This window comes from Aythya ferina (assembly GCF_964211825.1).
Source record: "Aythya ferina genome assembly, chromosome: 6".
In the NCBI taxonomy this organism is placed as follows: domain Eukaryota; kingdom Metazoa; phylum Chordata; class Aves; order Anseriformes; family Anatidae; genus Aythya; species Aythya ferina.
In genome coordinates this window covers 17753814-17774707 of record NC_140303.1, presented here as the reverse complement: position 1 = coordinate 17774707, position 20894 = coordinate 17753814, and the positions used below count along the sequence as shown (strand labels likewise).

The following is a 20894-nucleotide window of genomic DNA, read 5'->3' as shown; positions in this document are numbered from 1 at the left end:
ATTAAAAAGTCAGTTTGGTCATAATAGTAGGCAGAGCTTATCACTACATTTCATTTCTTTTAATGGACACTTTCTGCTGTATTTACAGGAACAGGGCAATTCTTTCTAAGCTGAATTGTGCATGTATTCCAGTGTGATTTAAACCGGTCATAGCTTCAGGGTATATATATCTGAACTGCACCATACCCTTCCTCTTCTGTTGTTTTCATTCCTGCAGTGACCAAATTGTGATCTATAACTGTTTCCAGTGTGATTATAGCACGTCTCCTTGTTTCAAAAGGACAAATATGTTAACTAAAGCAAAATTTCTCAAATCTCTGACAGGTACTTTTCCAGTTCTCTCCTTCTTCTCAATTTTCAACTCTGAAGATATAAACAGCTCTTTCCCTCATTCTTGCTAGCACTCAAAAAAATTTCCATTTTTCACTTTAGAAATCATTCTCCCCTGTAGGATTTTGTTTGTTTGTTTGTTTTTACTTTTTGTGGGACTTCATTTGGTTGGTTGGTTGGTTTTGAGATACGGCATCATTAGAATGGGAGCACTTTACCATTTTTATTAGCATCTTATCTGGGAGACATTGTACATAGCGGCTAGTAAGCAGCACTGTTCTGGGATCATCTAAAGCACACAGAGCTGTATGCAGCAGTCCCCGCTGGGGTTTTTACATTATTGAATTTATCTGTGTAAGCCTATGCCAGAAGCCATCTTCCAATCTTCCAAACAAGTCCTCACCAACAGTACATGCCAGTAGTCCTTGAGAGTGAGATAATGTCCTAAAATGTACCTCATTTATAAGAGCATACAAAGGGGAAAAAAAAACAAAACAACCAAACATAATTTGGAGAAAAATAACCCTCGAGTCCAATCTTGTTTTGGCTCTTTATCTTAAACTTGGCATATGCGTCCCTGAATATCCTCAGGCCTTAGCACCACTGGAAAGCAGGAGAGCCACAAAGGCAGTTGGTAGCAAAATCTCCTTTCTGTACACCCTCACACTGGCCAGAGACAGGTAGGAATAGCTCTGAAATTATCCTCTCAGACCCAAAATACTGTCTAAACATGAACTGCTGGTCAGAACTTTGAAAGAGGCACTATGTGCTTTTAATCTGTTTCTCCCTGCACACTTTGTTCAAACAGCAATTTTGACTTGTCTTCTAACATATAAAGCTTGACATACTTCACAGAATAGAGTGGTGCTGAACTATTTCAAATGCCCACAGGACTTCAGTTATCCCTCTTGCTCTTCTGCAATGATGAATGCTGTTGAAAACAGAGAGGCACTGGTACGGCTAGAGCAGGCAGGTGCCTACTGCATGCCTGCAGGCAGGAGCAGCATCACCAATGCTGTGCTGACCGCAGGGTCCAGTCAATAATCCATGGCAAAAAATGTCACAACCTATACAATATATCAGGGGATTTGACAGCTGGCAAGTGGCATTGCTAGCAGTGGGATGCCTCGATGCAGATCTGATTTGGAAACTTTGGAATGTTCGGAGGTTTATTTTTCAAAGCCTCTATTAGGTATCTGCACAACAGAAATTAGAGAATTTGTTAGATGCAGTCATTTGTATTGCTCCATCTCCATAAAAACATATTTTCCCCCAAAGTTGAAACAGTGGAAATGAAATGTGTTCTGATCTCTAGTTGAAAGTGAACATTAACATACATTGTATTACAATTGAAAGGATTAAAAATGTACATAATAATTTCTACAATTTGCAAAGAGTATATTAACATGCGTCAGAAGACTTGTTAAATTATACTTGTTATAACTGTTAAATCAAGATACTCTTTCTCCTCTGCCTAATTTCTGTTCTTCTATGATCCAGTCTTTCCCACTGTTGCACAATTCTTCCTTCTTTCACTCCTATTCCTCTTTTTTTTTTTTTTCCACATCTTTTCTCAAATATCTGCTGTCATCATTATCACACCTATTCTTCCCTGACACTACATTTTTTTTCTCCTTTATTTCTCTGCTTCCCAAACCTCAGAGTTGTCACCTCTTTCTCAAGTCCCTTTAAAAATATTTCCTTCTTTGCTAGCTACCTTTGGGCCTCACCTAAATCTCACTGCTTAGGCAGCAGTTCTTTCTTAGGTGGTAGAGAGGTATTGCATGCTGGTAAGTTGAACTCATGTATACAAAGAAAACTACAATTACAGTCTTTGGTTGTAACAGATAATTTAACACCACACTAATTAGGTTTTAAGGACTGGTTCCTGAACAGTGCAAAGAATCCTTCTGGACATCCCTTCAATCAATCAATTGGCTTACAGTCTCCTTACAGCGCTCAGAATTTTCTCTGGTAAATGCATCATCTCTCTGAATCTACTGGCATTTTTACAAATACATTTGGTCGTGGAATGACAGCTGCAAGCAATGCAGATAACACTCAATTAGTAGGAGACTGCAAATAATGTGCTTGTCAGACACCTCCCAGTCTTGCTCCCTTTCTCTGAATGTTCAGGCCAGGAAATATATTTTTGCCTCTACTTTTCTGTGATTTGCATTTTCATTTGCTAAGAGTATTAAAATATCTTATTTATCTTGGACTGCAGCATCAAAATCTTTGTGCATCTTATTCCCTGCAGAAATTTCCCAGGCAAGTATTTCCCCACTGCACCTATTTGTTAAACAAAGGCAAAAGATTACTCCAATGAAAAAAAAAAAAAAAAAAAAAAAAAAAAAAAAAAAGAGGGGGGGAGGGGATGCAAACTGTCCTCAGAGAAAGCCAAAATCCTTCTGAAGAATAATTAACTTTCTGGATACAATTCAACAGAATGCCATTGTGTGTGTGAGCATGTGTTAGCAAAGACCAGGAGCTTCACAGTATATAAGCCCTCTCTTAGCTGATTGAAATAACCACAAAAAGACCAGTTCAGTGCATTTCAGCGTCTTTAGAATGTATCTTTTAGCTCTCAGCTAGAATTTCTGGAACCACTTATACATCCTCTGAGAGCCCTTAAAAATTATTCCCCTCTTCCAAGCACTGGATTCTTGAACAGTTGGGAGGATGAGCAAGAGAGAGATTATTATTAGAGAAACACAGCTTCAGCCTGAACACTGTCGTTGGCAATGTGTTTCAGATGATACATAATATATTCCCTTAAGCTAGTGTTAGAGGTAGGTCATTATTTTGATACCTCTCTTACAGCAGGAATACAAGCAGCCAGCCACCACTTTGGAGCAGAGGTGAGGTGCTCTTAGTGTGGGACACTCCACAAGGGCTCACAGAGAGGGAGGACTCTGAACTGAACCCTACATTTAAGTTCAGCTTAAATATCCAGACTAAGTTGTAATTTGCTTCCTCTTACGTTGGCTCAAAATCATCAGTGGGGGAGTGCTGATCTCAAAGCTGATGCAAATGAAGCTTTCTGATGGCTGACTTTTCCCTGTGTGCCAATATTTTCTGTGGTTTTACCCCATTAGGAGCTTGGGTAAATAGTTTATGCAGATGGGTTAGCTCCCTGCCCATTATTTTCCCATTCACCTAGAGATGAAATTCCTAAAGATTCAGGCCATGGGGCTTAAATGAGGTTTTATGAAATAATATTTTTCTATTCTAGAATAATACCTGTCATAAGGAAAAACAAAACAAAACAATTACAGGAGTTAAGATTACCACAGGCATATCCCAGTGGTGGTTTTTTTTGTTTGTTTGTTTGTTTTTTTAAATCTCATTATCATTCCAGACTTACCACAGTGTTGGTGATACTTCACAGAGGTGCAAAATTCTTCAGCTGAGTCACTGTTATCAGATGTTATGCTCACTATGAAAACAAAGAAGTTTCTGTTGATTCAAGGTCAGGCAAGTCCCACTGTACCTACCTTTGGTCCAGAAAGTGCCTTTAAGATTTGCACTGGTCTACTGAAGTTACTTATGACTGAGCACACTTTCTTCAGTTTCCTCTTGGAATATGTACCTAATTTCCTCTGGAATATGTACCTAATTTCCTTCCCCTGCTTCAGCATCTCCAAGAGACATGAACCTACTCCTCAAAATTCACCCCACATAGGTCCATATCACCAGCTTTCAGTGTCAAGAAGCAGAATCACCTGGGGCATCCTGGGCTGACAAAAGATATTCTTATTCCCCCGTTGCTTTGCTCCTTTTAGAGGCGTACCTGTGGACAGGTTTTTTTTGTTTGTTTTTGTTTTTTTAAAAAAAGCAAAACACAAGTAAACAAAAAACACCTAGATGATTCTAGTGATTCTATTTAGTGTCCTTCTATGCCACACAATTCTTTTTTTAGATCTTTTCCACTCTTATTTTTTCAATCCAATTTTGACTCTGTAGCTTCTTCCCTCAACATAATGCATAAGTTTTAAGTTGTAAGCCTGTCTTAAATTCACTAATTGTAGGGATTTTTCTACCAGGGCACACACTTTTTCAGATGTTACATTATGTATGTTCTCTTTCCTTCTCCACAAACACACTGAGATTACTAGCTGCTTTGTCTAATCTTACCTTTTCCTACCCACTCAGCTCTATAATCAAAGGTGTCTGAGAAACAACTGATCTGACTCCAGAAGCAGGGTATATTTGATTAGTTAGAGCTATGCAGATATAGCTGACTCATCCAGAGCAAGTCTGGGGGATTTACAGGCTCAGTTCAGCCTGCTGAAGTTTGTGCCACACCATCTTGCATGATATATAGGTAAGTCCTCCCTCGCCCATGCAATATTGCAATGATAGCTGTGCCTTGAAGTCCTTTACTTGGACAGCAGACCCTGTTCTCTGCTTTTCTGTAGTTGTCTCAATAGGGTAACCATCTTCATTTTTTTTTTTTTTAATACTATTAACATTTGAACTAATATATCTGGAAGGCCACCTGGTTCTCACTCCAAGATCAGCATTATGGGGTGCTTTTCCTTGGAAATATTCTTCAATGAGTTTATTAAAAGTGTTGGCTACCACTAGCTATTAATTGGGGCAGAAAGATGTACCAATACACTAATCTGAGCCATAGGAAGCCATAGGAATTAATGGGAATACAAGTCCTCTGCTTAGCAGAGTTATCGTAATAGGAGCAATTTTAATCCCTCTTGAGCAAAACTGGATTTAAGCCAGTTTAACCAATACACAAAAGACTCTGTAACTAATTAGCAGGTCTTTGTAGAATCCAGACCCCAATAAATATTAATGTGATGTCCTAAAGAACAAGCATTATGTTCCTGAATCATACATTTATTAAGTCAAGATTTGACCTTCTTGGAGATTACATGGACAAACTCCTTCACTCTCTGCAAACACAGGCAAAAATCAATCTCCTGAAAGCGTATGCTAAAAAAATCCAAATGCCACATCCTACATTTAATGGACGTATCTGATTAAAATGAATACAATAAATAAATACATACATACATAAATGGAAGCCTCCTAACCCAGCTACAATAAATGAAATATTAACACAATACACACGTCTTTAAAATACCATGCATTAGTGTTGAATAATGTCAACTATTACAACTATTTTGTTCCTCCCACACTAAGAGGAGAGTCTATCTATACATAATTACTGCTAAAAAGAATCTACAATGAAAGCTTGCTGTAGGTACAAAGTCAAACATTCCAGAATTAGTAAATGCTAAAATGAAATCTATCAGTAGTGCAATCATTCTCTATTATGTATGCATTTTGGTATTTTCCTCCCAAATAAACGATCAATGTGATTTTAGCTTTTATTCTTTGTGTGCATCAGCACAGTGCTCTGATGCAGAGGAGCAAAAGATGGCAGAGGTGGTTGCTGTCCTCCACATGAACCAGTTGGGAAATAAACCCTTGCCACCCCATGGGCCACAGATTGAAGTGCTGGTGGTGAATGGGGGAATTTTGCTTGGTGTGGGGCCTCCTGGAGCTCAAACAGGTCTGCAGTGCTCAGAGAAATGATTTACTCAAATAGCAGATGGGCTACCTACAAGGAGCTGTGCAAATGAGTTGGTGAGAGTTCATTTTGCCATGTTAGCCACCTACACTGCATTCCCATAAAACTTTGGAGAATAACACTGTAAGCTAATCCAGTTCCCTCCAAAAGCCTTTTTCTACAGTCAGCTGATATAATGAATATGTGGCTAGAAACATCTGGGATAAGAAGCATCTTCTCTTATCAGGCCATCATTATTTTCAAAATTACATTGATGTTATTGAAAAATATTTTTTACTCAAAAACTAAACAGCATCGTAGTAACAGATATGCCTATTGCACATCTGCAGCAATACTGCAACAGTTACTTAGCAACCAGTAAGATTTTTCTTTCCTGACAGGACAGGGAAAAAAAACAAGAAATCATGTAAAGGAAGAGAAAAATTGGAAGCAAATTGAGTTGAAAAAAAAAAAAAAAAAAAAAAAAGGAAATACTGTATTAACATTCAACAGGCATAATGATCTGGGTATGTTTCTGCTGTATGAACCAGCAATTGCTGCACAGCATTAACTCAACGTACACGTTTAAAATCAAGGACCAATCTAGTTAGTTTTTCTATCATTAAGAAGCATTATCTACCATCTTCTGACTACATTCTCTTACCTGTATCATGCTACACGCAGAAAGAGGCAGAAAAAAGACAAGTGTCATGATGACTGAAATTTCCATAGGCAAGCATGGTTCCTTGCACTGCCCGGGGAAGGCATCCTCACCTGGAGCAGAGGTCTGCAGGCAGCAGGAAACAACAGGAACCTGCCTGTGCCTTTTGCTGATCTGGAAACTGGCTGTTGCATAAGGAAGAGGAGAAGCACGTCTGTGCACCCTGCCCTAGCTGGCTAGCAGGTGTTAAAAACCACTGGGACAGATAGACAGACAGAAATACACACACACACCCCTCCCTTGAGTGGGTCATCCTCCTTCCTCACTGCTCCCTACCACCTCAGGCAGAATTTAAAAGTTGCTTTGATTCACTTCAAACAGTGAAGATTTTATGTACATTCTGGCATGGAGCAAACTTAATGAAATTTCTATACATTAACTGATCAAATATAATTTTTTTTTTTGGCCTGGCTTTTATGATTTAGGAAGGAACGAATCATAGTCTGAAGGAAATTACAGACTTAATTACTGAAAGTAATGGTGCTATGAATAAGCATTTAGATTCTCAGCAGGAGGTAATTACATTTATGATAGTTTTGAAAATTTAACACTGCAGCTTTCTCTATAACACAGCAGGGTTTCATCAGGATGCTATTATATATATATATTACCTTCCAAGGCAATAAGAGTCTTAAGTATAAAATACCAGAGACCAACATTCCATTCAGTACTTAATTATTACATTGTTTTTTTATGGTACATTTGAGCAAAGATATTAACAGTTAGCATTTATTGAACATTTTCTATGGAAAGCGTTGATCAAAATAGAATAGTATTTTACCTGGTGTTTCCCACTGAAATACTTTTTGTCAATAAAAACTAAAAACTTTTGTTTTCTTATTTACTTGCAGGTAAAATCATTTCAGGATGAAGCCCCTCCAAACTCTGTTTATACATATACACACAAACACACATATATTTATATATATATTTTTTTTCCCCCACTGAAAACGCTAGAAAAAAATTCCAACCTGTTCTTCCACAGCATTAGATGTGGCACAGGTCTGCCACCATAACATTTTATATTTCTATAAAACAAGTCAAACTCAGGAGAAATTAAAGGATTTTTGCAAAGCATCAAAGAAAGAGAAGGGGTTGTGCACTTGGGCCTTGTTAATCTGAATTTTCAGTTAAGCATTCACTTTTGTAAGAGGCCTAAGGGAAAGGCCATGGTGAGTGGTGGCCACCAGGACCACAATTGCAGCATCTCTTTACTGAAGCCTATTTCTCCCTGATTTCTTGTATTTGGTATCCCTTCCTTACACAACAAATGTTTTGTTTTATTTTTATTTTTTTGTTTGTTTGTTTTGTTTTGCACAGTGTTTGACCTTCCTTAAGCAGGCCACTTTATTTTTACAGCACAAGTACAGTTGTGGCTGTCAGAGGTAGGCACACCAGTTTCAGCAGACCTGAGATGACTGTAGGCTTTGTGAAGGGCATGAAGGTGCCATGAGGAGCAGATAAGACACTGGAGCTTCTTCTTTGCTCCAACCACTAAGTGAGACAACTGATCCAAAGGAAACCTACCCTACAGTAACTCAGCTTTCAGCATGCTGGGCAATTTCAGCAATTCAAGCATTTTGTGCACTTGCAGGATACTACCTCACCTTGCCTATGAGCTTCTTCCTGAACAACAAATTCATCAATGGGGTTTTCGGGATCTCAGTGCAGAGCACCCATGACACACCACATCTCCCGTTTCTGCAGGGTAAGATTCCCCTCTTGCTGTTTCCAAACATTCCCAAGCAAGGAAGTATTTTATTGTCTAATGATGAGCAGTATAAGAGCTGGCTTTGTTTTGGCTCTGTGCAACCAGCCTGATGTACATTTTCATTTTCACCCGTGCTTGGTAGAAGGATCTTCTCAACAAGGAAGTACCAGTATCAGTGTCTGCTTGCTGCTTTTAGCCTAGTCTGTCACTGCCAAAAGAGGCTCTCCTTGCTTCTGAATGTGATAAATCAGATTTCTCTGCAGCTTGTCCGAGAAGGCAAGGGAAGCCATAAAAACCTGTGGTGAAGTGGGAAGTTCTGACTTACAGCAAGCAGAGTCAAAAAGGACTGTGAAAGCTTAACTGAAGACAGAAGAATTTTAAGAGGCTCAAATAGGTATCAATGCATAGCCTTCTCTTTTTTCAGCCTTTCAAACACTGCAAGAATTGCCACTCTGTTAGCATAGATCTGAAAAGCTACTGCACATTCTCCATGGCCATGGCAAATGTGATATTGTTGCTACCAGCCTGAACGAGACAGCTCGACTCCTCCACTGCAGAAGCAGCAGCAGGCAGATTGAATTTCCATGGTGATCTTAGTCCTATAGACCTCTTGACACTTGAGAGAGAGCTTTCTTATGATTGTTTCTTTATTCATATTACACCTTCAATGTCCTTCCAGTAGGATAGTCACAGGACTGTTTTATTTTAAAGAATTTCTAGTTTCTCTTTTTGTTACTTGCAGCTAAATTAAGTTTTCTATATGAATCCTGGAAAGCCTGAAATTCAACTGTATGCAATTCAAAAGAAAATAGAAATAGACATCCATGTAAACAGATAAATGAATACCAGCATCCTGGTGTGGACCAGGTGCTCTACCTGGGCTCATGGAGCACACAGGAGGCTTGCAGTTCCAGGCTGGGATTCTGCCAGACATGTTTAAACCCAAGATTACACGTACCTGATTTTCCTTCCCCCTTTAAAATGAGAAGTTCATTATCTCTTCTTTCCATCTACATGCCTCACTCCAAACCTTTAATTAAGAGAAGGATACAATAGTTTTTTAAACTCCCCTATTTTAGACTTGCTTCTTCACTTTCAGTGATTCATCACATTAAGGAGACTTGCTTATAGAGGAATTAACTCTGAGAACAGGTAAATTAGCTAAACAGGCTGGCGTCTGTCATCAGGAATGGATGAAAGTGACCTTTTAAAGCATGGGACCAGGTTCATAATTACCTGTGGTCATACTGAGGTGTCTGCACCATGCTGCAGGGAATGCAGGACAAAACGTGGCTGCTCTTTGAACTGTGTGGGTGGAGGGACTGTCTGTATTAACTCTTGCTTTTTGGGAAGCTTATTGTTTGTAAACCCCACTAAGTGTTCAAAACAGAATGATGGCAAGAAAACAGACCAAGAAAGGCTTACTTTGGCTCCTTAGGGAAAAAAAAAAATTCCCTGTGAGGCCTTAAGTAGGAAGACACAGAACTTTAAGCTTATCACCTAGACAAATATCTGTATTCAAGCAGCAGCCAAAGCTAGTTTCTAGGCACCAGAACAGTTTTGTCTCCTTCAGTCAAGCCAATCTATTTCTGTGCTATTTGCTTCTGAAGCAAAAAAACGAAACAAAAAAAAAAAAAAAAAAAAACACACAAAATAAGCATGATATTGCAGCCTGTTAGTGTAAGTTACCAACTAAATGTGTAAAAATTTGGTAGAGCTTTGCTACCCAGGAAGTATATACATGTACATTCAAAAACAATGATGCGATTTCAGCTTCATTAAGTCAAGAAACCTGAAATCACATGTGAATTATCACAGTGAGAGATGTGTCCAAACAGATTGATTTGGACCAAAACCCGAACAAGTAACTGAAAGTAGACTATTTACCAAAGGATCAGCAGAAGGACAACTCTCGAGCTTTGTTATCAGATGTGATGTCTAATTTCTAACCAGCACTGACTGCACTTCAAACCAGAACAGGCTTCAAGAACCAGCTTTTCATATAGCACAAAGACTTGCAGGTGTTCAGGCAGAGGTCTATCCACAGGACTGGCTATCTTAAGTTTTAGTTTTCAAAGTCTTTAGAACAAGAATCACTCTTTAGATTGACTAGGCACCAAAACAGTAGAATCAATACTGACAACATAGCATTGCTATCTATGAAAGACATTGTACTGATCAAACTGCTTTCTGCAATAGGCACTGTGCCTGAGTGAAGTGTTAGAGATCTCATGTCAGTTGAACTCAACGAAACATGGCTTGCTTAACTACTCTTTAAATATGCATTATAAAAATGCAGAAGCTCTACCTTGCTTAGTAAACATCCATCTTTAGAGGTAATAAAGCTCTTGATAGAAGATTGTTCCTGTTACCTGTAAGTGACAGTCCATACCTGCAAATGAAGGCCTGTTTGGAAAGGTAGCAAGGGAGCAACAGAGGATCTGGTCTTCAAAAACTCAAGTATTGAAATAAATCTGATTTTGAAACCTAACACCAGCCTTGAAAGGTAAGAGATCCTCTTTAGAACTGAAAGAAAAAAAAAGGTAAATGCTAAAAAATGGTTCACAGTTTCAGTGAGGAAGACACATCTTGAGACAAGTGAGTGAGGGTTCAAAGGAAGGCATCATGTGGGAGATGCAATCCTTTGCTTTTTTTTTTTTTTTCTTTAAAAGCACAGTGCTGGAAAGCTTAGTGAATGGGCTTTCTAAACAAGTGAGAGCAAGGTGCTGAGTCAGAGAAAACATCTACCCAGGCTAAGGACCAGCATCTCTTAAAGTAACCTGAACAATTGCAGAAAAAGTCCTAGAGTGAATGACACCTAAAAGCAAGTGGCACCAATATGAACTAAGGGGTAAAGATGACTAGATCTGATCACTGTAGAAGCCATGAAAAGAACACTTATCCCCAAAAGCTGGATGTGCAAAAGCAGACTCTTCTTTCTCTGGAAAAGAGATGCAGTCATAGCATAATAGCTACATGCTAACAACAGAATGGAACGGGAATGCCATTTCTATTACTATGATTCTCTGTTCGTCCTATTCTCCCCCCCCCCCCACTTTTTTTTTTTTTTTTTGTCTTGCCATATACCTAAGCTGTAGGTTTTCTGGAGCAAGACCATCATTTCTGATATGCATGAGCAGTAACAAGCACAGTGGATGCCTGATTGCAGGCTAATATTACTTACAATATAAATACCGAACAAGAAATGCTGGGGTAGATGAAGGGTTACCTATCAGCACATAAAAGATGATAATGGATGCTTGAGTCTTGCTCAGAAGTTTTACTTACCCAGCATTATACAATAAAAACAAGACTTACTATGTTAGCACTGAACCTATTTTTAACCATTTTTATATGTTTTGCTTAACTTAAACCACATTTCTTACCTGTTTAAGATTGGCTAGATCCAAAGTATTCACCCTTTCACTTGAGAGGCTGATGAAGGCCCTTGTCCCTGCTAGGCTCAGATGCTTTTTCACAGGCACAGAGAAACATCTCCTTGAAGGTGTTTTAGCTGCCATCAGTGCCTGTAAAGGTGAGAACTGTGGACTCATAAGGAAGTTCTGAGCTCCAGACATGAACATTTCTCTCAGCAATGTTAAACTGCATGAAAAATACATACCTAGGGTTTCAAAGAAGTAAAATGTCTGGAAGAGTATGCTTTTAATTGACTGTCCATTCCTCTTACTTAGCATAACAATATTTCACTGTATCTGGAACAGATACTGCATTTCTCAAAGCAAAAGTGACTTTTGGAAACTCTTTGGTATACAGCCAGATAGGATTGCTGATGAACTCTGTGGTCTTCTTGGAAAAACATCAGCTTCAGCAGCTACTCTTCTACTGTTGTTCTCAGTTTTGCTGTTAGCATTCAAGGGATAGTTAAGTTCCCTGCATTCCAGATAGCCTTTTCAGTCAATGCAAAAAACTGTGTAACAAATTTCTTTTCTTTGCAAAGCTGACATTTATAAAGACTTCACAATTTAGTTCAGAGCCATTCCATTTAATAGACTGGTGATTTAAGCCTTCCATGGCAAATGAATCATAAATGCTGAAATCTAGCTCAGCTTTAGTTTTACTGTTGTGATAGGCATCTGCACTGAACAATCTATAAAAAAAGGAATGTGGGGGACTATACATCATAAATATTTATTTCCCAGATTATGTTTCCCTATCCATCAGGCAGACCTGTGGCTGAGGCTGAAAATGTATTTGTGACTAACACTTCTAGCAGCTGCAAAACGAGCAGTGGGGACATCTCATGGTCTTTATTAATTTAGAGGTAGTGGGAAAGTGGGACCAAATTTCTTAAAACTGCGTCCCAGTGGCTTTCCTGACACATTTCACAACATGAGCTAGCCAGATGTTCTCATTGCCTCTGGAGACAAAATGAACATAGCTTTTGATATCAGTGTGACTTCTGTCTCTGTCAGAGAGCCACCCCCACAAGTGAAGAGCCGCTCTCAGCAGTTGCTGCCCACAAGCCCACATCCATTCTGCACTGCCAGGTATGTGGCAAGAAAAGCAACAGAAAGACTGCAAGAGGTAATGTTAAGTTTAGTTCTCTGAAATCTTGAATAACTAAGATTTTCCAAGAAAAAGTGTATCCTTGATGGAAATGCATTCATCTACTAGGAAGGCCACAAGCCTTTGTCATTATGCAAGCAGTTGACATTGTAAAATCTTTAATTCTAAAGCCTTTGAGGGGAAAAGGGAACAAATATTTCACTCAGTGCTCTCAGTTTCTGCTTTTTGCTGCAGAGTATTTTTAACAGCATTAATTATTGTTTGCACTTGAAGTGTTCTCTATGAGTCAGGCTACAAGTTAACCCACACTAAATAATAATATAGAAGCAGCCAATTAGTAAAAGTGCATCAAAGCTCTCTGTAATACAACCGTACTAGTGGCTGATATGGGACTTTTGATTTAATTACTGGGTCTAAGATGTCAAATGATTGAACAAACCAGCAAATCAATGAACCTTGCATATACAGACTTAAAATCTGTGGTGGCAAGGGATCTTAAAGTACCAGTCAACACATTACTCTTCAGTGAGTCATTTTTGGCAAAAGTTTGCTGAGAGGTTATGAAATCTCTGATGTAGGTTTTCAGAACAAAGCCTAAGCAATCAACGCCAATGCTTACTCACCTGAACTATGAGATTTTTTTTCCCCTAACGTCTAATTTAAATCTTCATTCCTCAAATTTAAGCTTGTTACCTGTCCTGCTAGCCTCAGTCAATATGAAGAGCACTTTCTTCCCTCCCTTTCTACTGCAGCCTGTTACAGACTCTACCTGTAAGCGCAGAGTGTGCAGGGGCTGGAGTGAAGGGACCCCCTTCCTGTGTGGTGCACACAGCTCCCACTGCAAGTGGCAGCAGGTCTGGGTGGGATCCGTACCACGTCCATTGATGTAAAGAGCTAAATCAGCCCTGGAGCCACAAATCATTGTAAATCCCATCCCTGCTACCCAAGCCTCCACAGGGACTCTTGTTTATTTCCATAGATGAGAGCACTGGAAACCAGAATTGCTGTTGTTGAGGCTGGATAATGTATTGGCCTTAAATATGACTCTAAGTTGGAAATACATGCTTAATTCTCTCCTTGTAAGCAAAAATAACTCTTGCTTTGGCTAGAGCTTGTCCAACTTGCCTAAGCTAGAGCTTGGCCACTTTTGTGTACAGTCTTCACTTGCATATTGTGAGTATATCAATATTTTATTTCTTCTTCACAAATTTTTGTTTGACCTATTTAAATTACACAATTTGGAAAAACAAACCCACAAACATTATCAAGACAAGTTTTAAATAACACAAAAGAGCATCTCATATCTGGCTTTTAAAGATTGGGGTTATTGCTCTAACAGGAGAAAAAATACTGAGAAGTTGCTGGGGGCAGAAAGTGAAAGTTTACTGCTTGCTTTCTTTTCTAGAGAGTCCTGAAAGTGGAGCAAATGCTGACCTCTAACTGTGATACTGCAAAGTGAAAATGAGGACATTCTGACAGAAAAATGGAGCTGTGTGCGCCACTGTGTACAAGTTGTATTACCAGTGCCCTCAAATTATTAGATATTTAAATTTAGAGACCCATAATTTAGATGAAGAGTCTAACTTCTTAAAACAAACAAATTGAACAAGAACAAATAGACAAAAAAAAAAAAAAAAAGCCTAGCACAAAATTTAAGGTAATAGAAAGTAGGGAATGGGGAAAGATGAAGTTTTCAGAGATATAAAAGAGAAAAACAACTTAAATTTCACCTCTCCACGAAGTATAAGCCATTACATTTTTTAAATGAATGTTCAGTCAACTGAGCAATCTCAAACTGATAGCTCAGTTGTGCCCTTAGCCCTAAGGATAGCAGGCTGAATGCAACCCCAGTGTTTCCATTACAAGACACGTGACGAGAGATGGAGAGGATGATACTCATGGCAGGGTTACAACAGCCTCCATTTCTGTGTAAATATCTCCCTATTTATACAATCTATTAGCAGACATCACATGGGAACTAGGAGCTGAAGTGAAACTTCTGAGGTGATTTCAGGGCTGTTTCTATCAAGCAAACAGAAAATAGCATACAAATGCAGTGTGCAAAACAGACAAGCTACTGAAAGGTGCCAAAAGCCTTTATAGTGAAAGAAATTGTTCTTTGTGAGGTAGGATAGAAAACTAGAGTATTTGGCAGGTCTGTAACAATGGTGGCAGACTTCCCTACAGAATTCGTTCACAAAACACAACAATTATTTTTGAAGAATAAAGAAACTAAAAAAAAAATTAACACGTCTTCAGTAAAAGGACTTTCTTGGGGATCATGCCTGAGAGTGGAACTGCTGGCATACTGCCCTAGTAGCCTCACAGATGCAGCCTGGCAATACAAGAAGCGAAGGAGAGCATCCTCCAAGAGCCTTCCCCAGCTCACTGGGGCTGCCCGTGGAGGCTGTGGTCTCCTCCCCAGTGCTGCACTGCAGGCTTGGGGCTGGCTCCCTCCCCTTCTGCAAGGCATGCACCGGCACTGGTAAGCCTTGCAACTTCTGCTCTGAACAGGGTTTTTTCCTCACCAGATTCACTTCATGAAGCATTATCTAGAACACCCTATTTATTACCCTGAAGCTCATATTCCCAGTTATATTGCATGAGCAATACTTGAAGTCACTTGAATGGTATCCAAGGATACAACTTTACACAGCTAAGCTAATTGGTCATATCTTATTGCTATCTGCACTTGCTTCTAAATAGACAGTAACTGATCCCAGAGAGCCCATTACAGTTTCTTTATACAGAATATTTTATAAAGATACGCAACACATTTATTAGAGCTGGTTTTGCTACTAAAAATAATGTCGTTAAGCTCCTCTACCCCATTCACAACGTATTATTTTCTACTTCTTGCTGTCAGGCTCCAGCTCATATTATGCTCCCCCTGGATCTCGTTTTCCTTTAGTGTCAGTGACCCCGATGTCACTCATGTGTCCTCCCTGCCGCATTATCCCCGTTTGCCACCAGGTGTCATCAAACCTCCCACCAGCAACGTGGCTCTGCTTACTGCGGGATTTGGGATTTCCCCCCCCCCCTTTTTTTTTTTTTTTTTGAGGGGGGGGGGGGGTGGAATGGAGAAGTGAAATCCTCATTAGCTGCCAACAAATTCACACAACAGTAAGAGGGCCACTTTTCAGATTTCCCCACACCTTTTTCTGTTTTGCTAATGTTTGTATCAGAGCAACAAGATGCAAACAGAACCCTCCAAACATGTACCCTTGAGTAGTTAGCATCGGCTCACCTGGCATTTGTTAGGATTTTCTCCAAAGCGTGTCTGGACACACAGTGCTCACCATCAAGCCTAGAAAAAGTTTTGTGTCCAGCTGTCCTCACGTTTCAACAAGGTGTCAGAGTTCCCAATTACACTGCATCTACAGGGTGGAAAAAGGTGTGAATTGAAGAGGCACTAGAAGGAACATATTTATTCAGGTTTCACTTAAAAAGAAGACAAAAACAAACAAAAATTAAAACCCCACAACTCTTTGTGTATGTCTTCCACCTCTACCTCCCCAAATCTTTGCATTTTCAACAAAAATTTTAAGTGCTGTTTCTACCAGTCACAGTCTAAACGTCCCTTTCAGTCATTTGTCCAGTTCTTCATTTCTATACTCATTTGAGATGCAGGGGATTTTGTTTTATTTTTTAAGCCATCTGGACCAGAAGCTTGAATAAATTACAGGCAGTCACCAGGGCTGTTAATCAGATCCCTGGTACAAAATCATTACCTGTCAAATGTAGAAATAAACCTACCCTGAAATCCCACAGGGATGGTAGTACTTGCTGCGTACTTGGGGGAGAACAAACCCAGCCCAAAGTGCGCACATCATTTATCAGCAAATACAGCAAATTACACATTGCAACAAAAAATTGTGTCACCAAAGCTTCCAGTATCTTTCCAAAAAGCAAATCAGATCCAGTAAGTAAATAAATTATGTATTTCCCAGTCTGTTATTTTGTTTCAGCTCACGTAAGACAAAACCTTTTCATTGATCTGCCTTTCTGGAAAGGCCCCCCCCCCCCCTTTTTTTTTTTTTTTTTTTTTTTTTGGTACATTTTGAGGGAGCTAGGCTGGACTGGATGTTACCCAGTACTGTTCAGCTCAGCTGCCTCCTGCCCAGGTCAGCAAAGATTCTGTTTTCTTCCTGGATCTGAGGGAAGCACCCATGTCTTCACTTGTGGTTATTTTTCTGTGAGGCAGTTTGCAGGGTCTCTTTCACTTATTAAATAAGTGAAATTACCTATTATTTAATAATAGGTAGAAAGAAAATAAATTAAAAAAGGATAAGGAAAATTGCAACCTAGAGACTCTCTCCTTTCTGTGCCTGTGATGCCCAGAATTGCTCATAGAGGAGGCAAGCACACCAGAGAAGAATGATTTGGGGGGAGTTTCCAAAATCTACAGAATTCCAGGCAATTCTGGCTTTGGCCTGTGCAAGACTTACAAAAAAAAAAAAAAAAAAAAAAAAATCAGTTAATTCTGTAGAATCCTGCAATGCCTTTCTGTTAAATATAACCCATAGATTTCACACAGAACTGGTTATTATTAATATCACATCTATTTGACCTAGATTCAGTAGCCTGCAAAGTGCTACATTTAACTTCTAAAGTAAAAAATAATTAAATTGAAGAATAAGTCACCAGGCAATTTCCTATTCAGTTCATTTAAAGTCAGATTCTTGCTGCCTTAGAGAACATGAGTTATACTACTTTAAGTTTTCTTAATGGACCAAGTTCAGAAGTGTTGTGAAATTAGGCATAATTGGGTACTGGCTGATGAGTCTGAATTGGCATATAGCAAACATATTGAGAGAGATGCACACATTTACATCCTCTTTGAGGCTCAAGAGCACAATGGGCAGGAAGTGCTAATAGATGTTATGGATAGCTCAAAAGATTGTGGCTCAGTGGATACATACCTGCTTCTTTCCTACTTGGGCAAACACTCAAAGCCTGGATTTGGCAGAGGGATCATTGGGCTGTTTCCAAAGGATATGTTTGCTGCTATGCAGGACCTGCTATGTTAGATGTGCTCTGCAATGGGTGATCAACTTTTGTAATCTCAGTGGTTCCATTTCTGCTGTGTTGCCTCTCTCTAGGGTGCTTTCTTTAAGAAAAAAACAAAACAAAACAAACAACTGGGATGTAACAAACGTTGTACAGGCTGCTTCAAATTTTATTCCCCTTTAATCATCAACTCTATGAGTTATGTTTTGAATATGTGTTGAAATAGCATCCCTAATTAGATTGTTATAGGTTTTAGTCTTACATCTAACTAATTCTCCAGTTAGAGGTTCTCTAGGTTTGCACCCCCCCCCTTTTTTTTCCAAATTACAGTAATTACATTCAGCTCAGAACATTTTCAACAGAAATTCTTAGTATTGTGAAGTATAAATATTTCCTATTTTCATCATTATATATATGTATCTCCATTGTTCAGAGACTTTAGCCCAGTGTAGTTTGGATCCAGATTAAGATATATAATTAAAAAATTAAGGATTTCAGGATTTTTTTATTTTTATTTTTTTTTAAGTTTCCAGTCTATGACTAATGAAGTATAGAAGTTTTTTAAGGTCTTTACAAGATGCTGTTACAAGATGCAACTTTTTATTCTATACTGTATTTTCGAAGCGTCTTGTTATGTCCTGTGGCAAACAATTCTATTGACTTGCAACAGTAAACCAAAGTAAAAAAGTGTTTTGGTTACTTATTGTTTTAATGCTGCTAGAAGATTCTTTTTATTAATTCAGAATTAATAAATAGATAATATCACCATCAGTAACGTATGCAAGCCAAGTATCATGCCTTCTTAACACTACACAGAAACAAGCACATGAATCACTCTGGTCTTCTGTTTTGTCAAGATACAAATAACTTTGAAAAGTGGATTTTTCTCTTTACAATACCTGCACATACTTCCCAGAGATCAGCTTCTGCATGGCTCCAGGTTCTTCACCAGAAGGAAACAGCCCCATGCAGGCTAGCTGTAGAGTCACAAATTTTGGGATCATTTCCAAAGCTCAAAAAAAAAACCAACAATCAAGGTTTCTAGGAATCACAACTCAGCTGGTTAAAGGTTTCACCCTTTCCTCCTTGCCATTGTAAAGCCACCTCCAAACATCATAATAATTTTAAAAAGCGATGTGATCACCATTTTGCTCTTCTAGCTCTTCCATTTAATAACAAATAGAGGGTGAGGCTAATTTCCCATCAGCAGAGTGGCTTGGCAGATGGTTTCACAGGCTGTTTTGATTCAGTCCTAGTAGAAATACCCATTGTTTCCACTTTGCAAAGAATCACCAGCTGTTTTTAAGGCTGTGGTCTTTCTTTTCATCAGCAGACAATAATAAAAACTGCCTGTATCACAATTATATATGAATGAGATGCTCACAGAGCTGATTTTTTTTAATTTTAAATGAAATTAGAAAGAAAGTGGGTCATCTGTTGAAATGCATTGTTGTAAGAATTGCTTGTTGGAAGCCTACAGACAGGTAGGCTAGTGTTGAGTAAAGTCCTCTCCTTGATGGCCCACTTAATAAGATCTATCAAAAAACTTTTTGGTTTATTTCTTTAGATATTCTTTAAGGCACAACACAGAAGTGCACTGCAAATCACAACTGAATTCTTGATTACTCAGAAAGTAAAACAAACATTGGCAATGTGAAAACACACCTTCACAAGCACATTTTCCTTCTTAAATATGTGAGTGCGTTGTACCTCCTAGCAGCTTACAAACCACACCAGTGTTATGAGAGCTCCCTTTCCTTTTGTGTCCCACCCTGCCCACTCTCATTTTTTAAAGGAACTCTGGTTGCCTCTTTGCTTGGGGAAGGAGGCAGGAGGCCCAGACACAAGAAGGGCACTTCTGCCCCAGGGAAGAAGCAAGGCCTAAACTCAGGTGCTCCAAAGAATCAACTTTTCAAGATATGAAAGGGGATTGCTGTAGTCTTGTCTTGGTGGCAGACAGGCAAGAGGAGACAGACCTCTTACTTCATCCAAACCCCTACCATTTTCTCTGCCCTGTTTGGCAAGAGGTAGGCTCATGCTGTTCAATCATGTCAGCCCTCTGAGCAGTTCCCGTGAAGTCAGGCAGTGAAGACCCATTTTTCACTCAGCCTCTGCAGAAGATGTTAGAGAAGATTTTAAAATTTGAATTGCTTGTGAAAACCTGATCTGGCACAGTTGAGACCAAGAATTAACTTTGAATGAAGCTGCCACCTGCCTTTCTGAGGAGATAATATATCCCAAAAAGGAAGGGTTTGCAGGCATCACTGGACCTCTAAAGCAAGCATCAGATCTGGCAGAAAATGTGCTTAATGCAGTCAAGGCTGACAGAGCTTAGATGAAAAGAGAAGGGTCATGGCTGTATTGTCCCCTATTCTTAGGTGTTCTTATGTACTAAAATTGACATCACAAAATCTCCCTGAAGTTGTGGTGGTTCTTTATTTATTATTGGTGTGTGTGTGTGTGCATACAGGGAGCTAAGGGAGAGATGGGAGGTGGGTTTTTGCTTCTGTAAGTGGGCTGTAGGGAGGATTTTGAAGATGGACTCTTTGGTGACTTTGTTATTTAGGGACCAACTTTCAAGTTCAAATGCAGAATGGAACAAAACCTCACAACTTGCTAGAAAATGAAGATGGATTTCAGTCACAAAATGGAGGATGGAGCTTTGTTGGGAGACAAGAGAGCTGATACTCAGGAGAAACAAGTGACGCGGTTTGATGTGGTCAAGAAAGGAGCTGGAGAGAGGATCAAAGTCAGCTGATGCAATCAGAAGGCTAAGCAGGATGCTGCTGCAATAGCTTGTGATGTAAGATGGTGAGATCTTGGCTAGCAGAAACTGGTCCTTGAACAGTGGGAAAAACCTCCCTCTTACAGCTGGAGTGGAGGAAGTGTCTGAACAGAAAAATAACTTGGATGGGTTGCTCAGTGGAGAAAGCTTAACCAAAAATGGCATCTTCTTATGAGCATGAGAGTTACTGAAGGAAACACAAAATCCCAAGGAAAAGAAATGTAAATATTTCTTGCTTAAGAAGAACCATTTTGGGGTCTGCAACACAGGAGGGGGG

General features: G+C 39.2%; 1 long non-coding RNA gene across 2 annotated transcripts; it reads right to left on the bottom strand.

The window, feature by feature from the left end:
• Positions 1 to 1042: 1042 nt before the first annotated feature.
• LOC311439321 lies at positions 1043 to 18837 on the bottom strand. Of its 2 annotated transcripts, XR_014694653.1 has the most exons (6): positions 18732 to 18835; positions 17745 to 17932; positions 16070 to 16199; positions 11682 to 11822; positions 3698 to 3769; positions 1043 to 1526 (listed from the first exon to the last, which is right to left on the bottom strand). It is a non-coding gene; the product is annotated as an uncharacterized lncRNA (long non-coding RNA). The 2 variants fall into 2 exon arrangements; XR_014694652.1 differs by lacking the exons at positions 1043 to 1526; positions 3698 to 3769 and adding an exon at positions 7228 to 8591 and having other exon boundaries at positions 18732 to 18837.
• Between the last annotated feature and the right edge of the window lie 2057 nt (positions 18838 to 20894).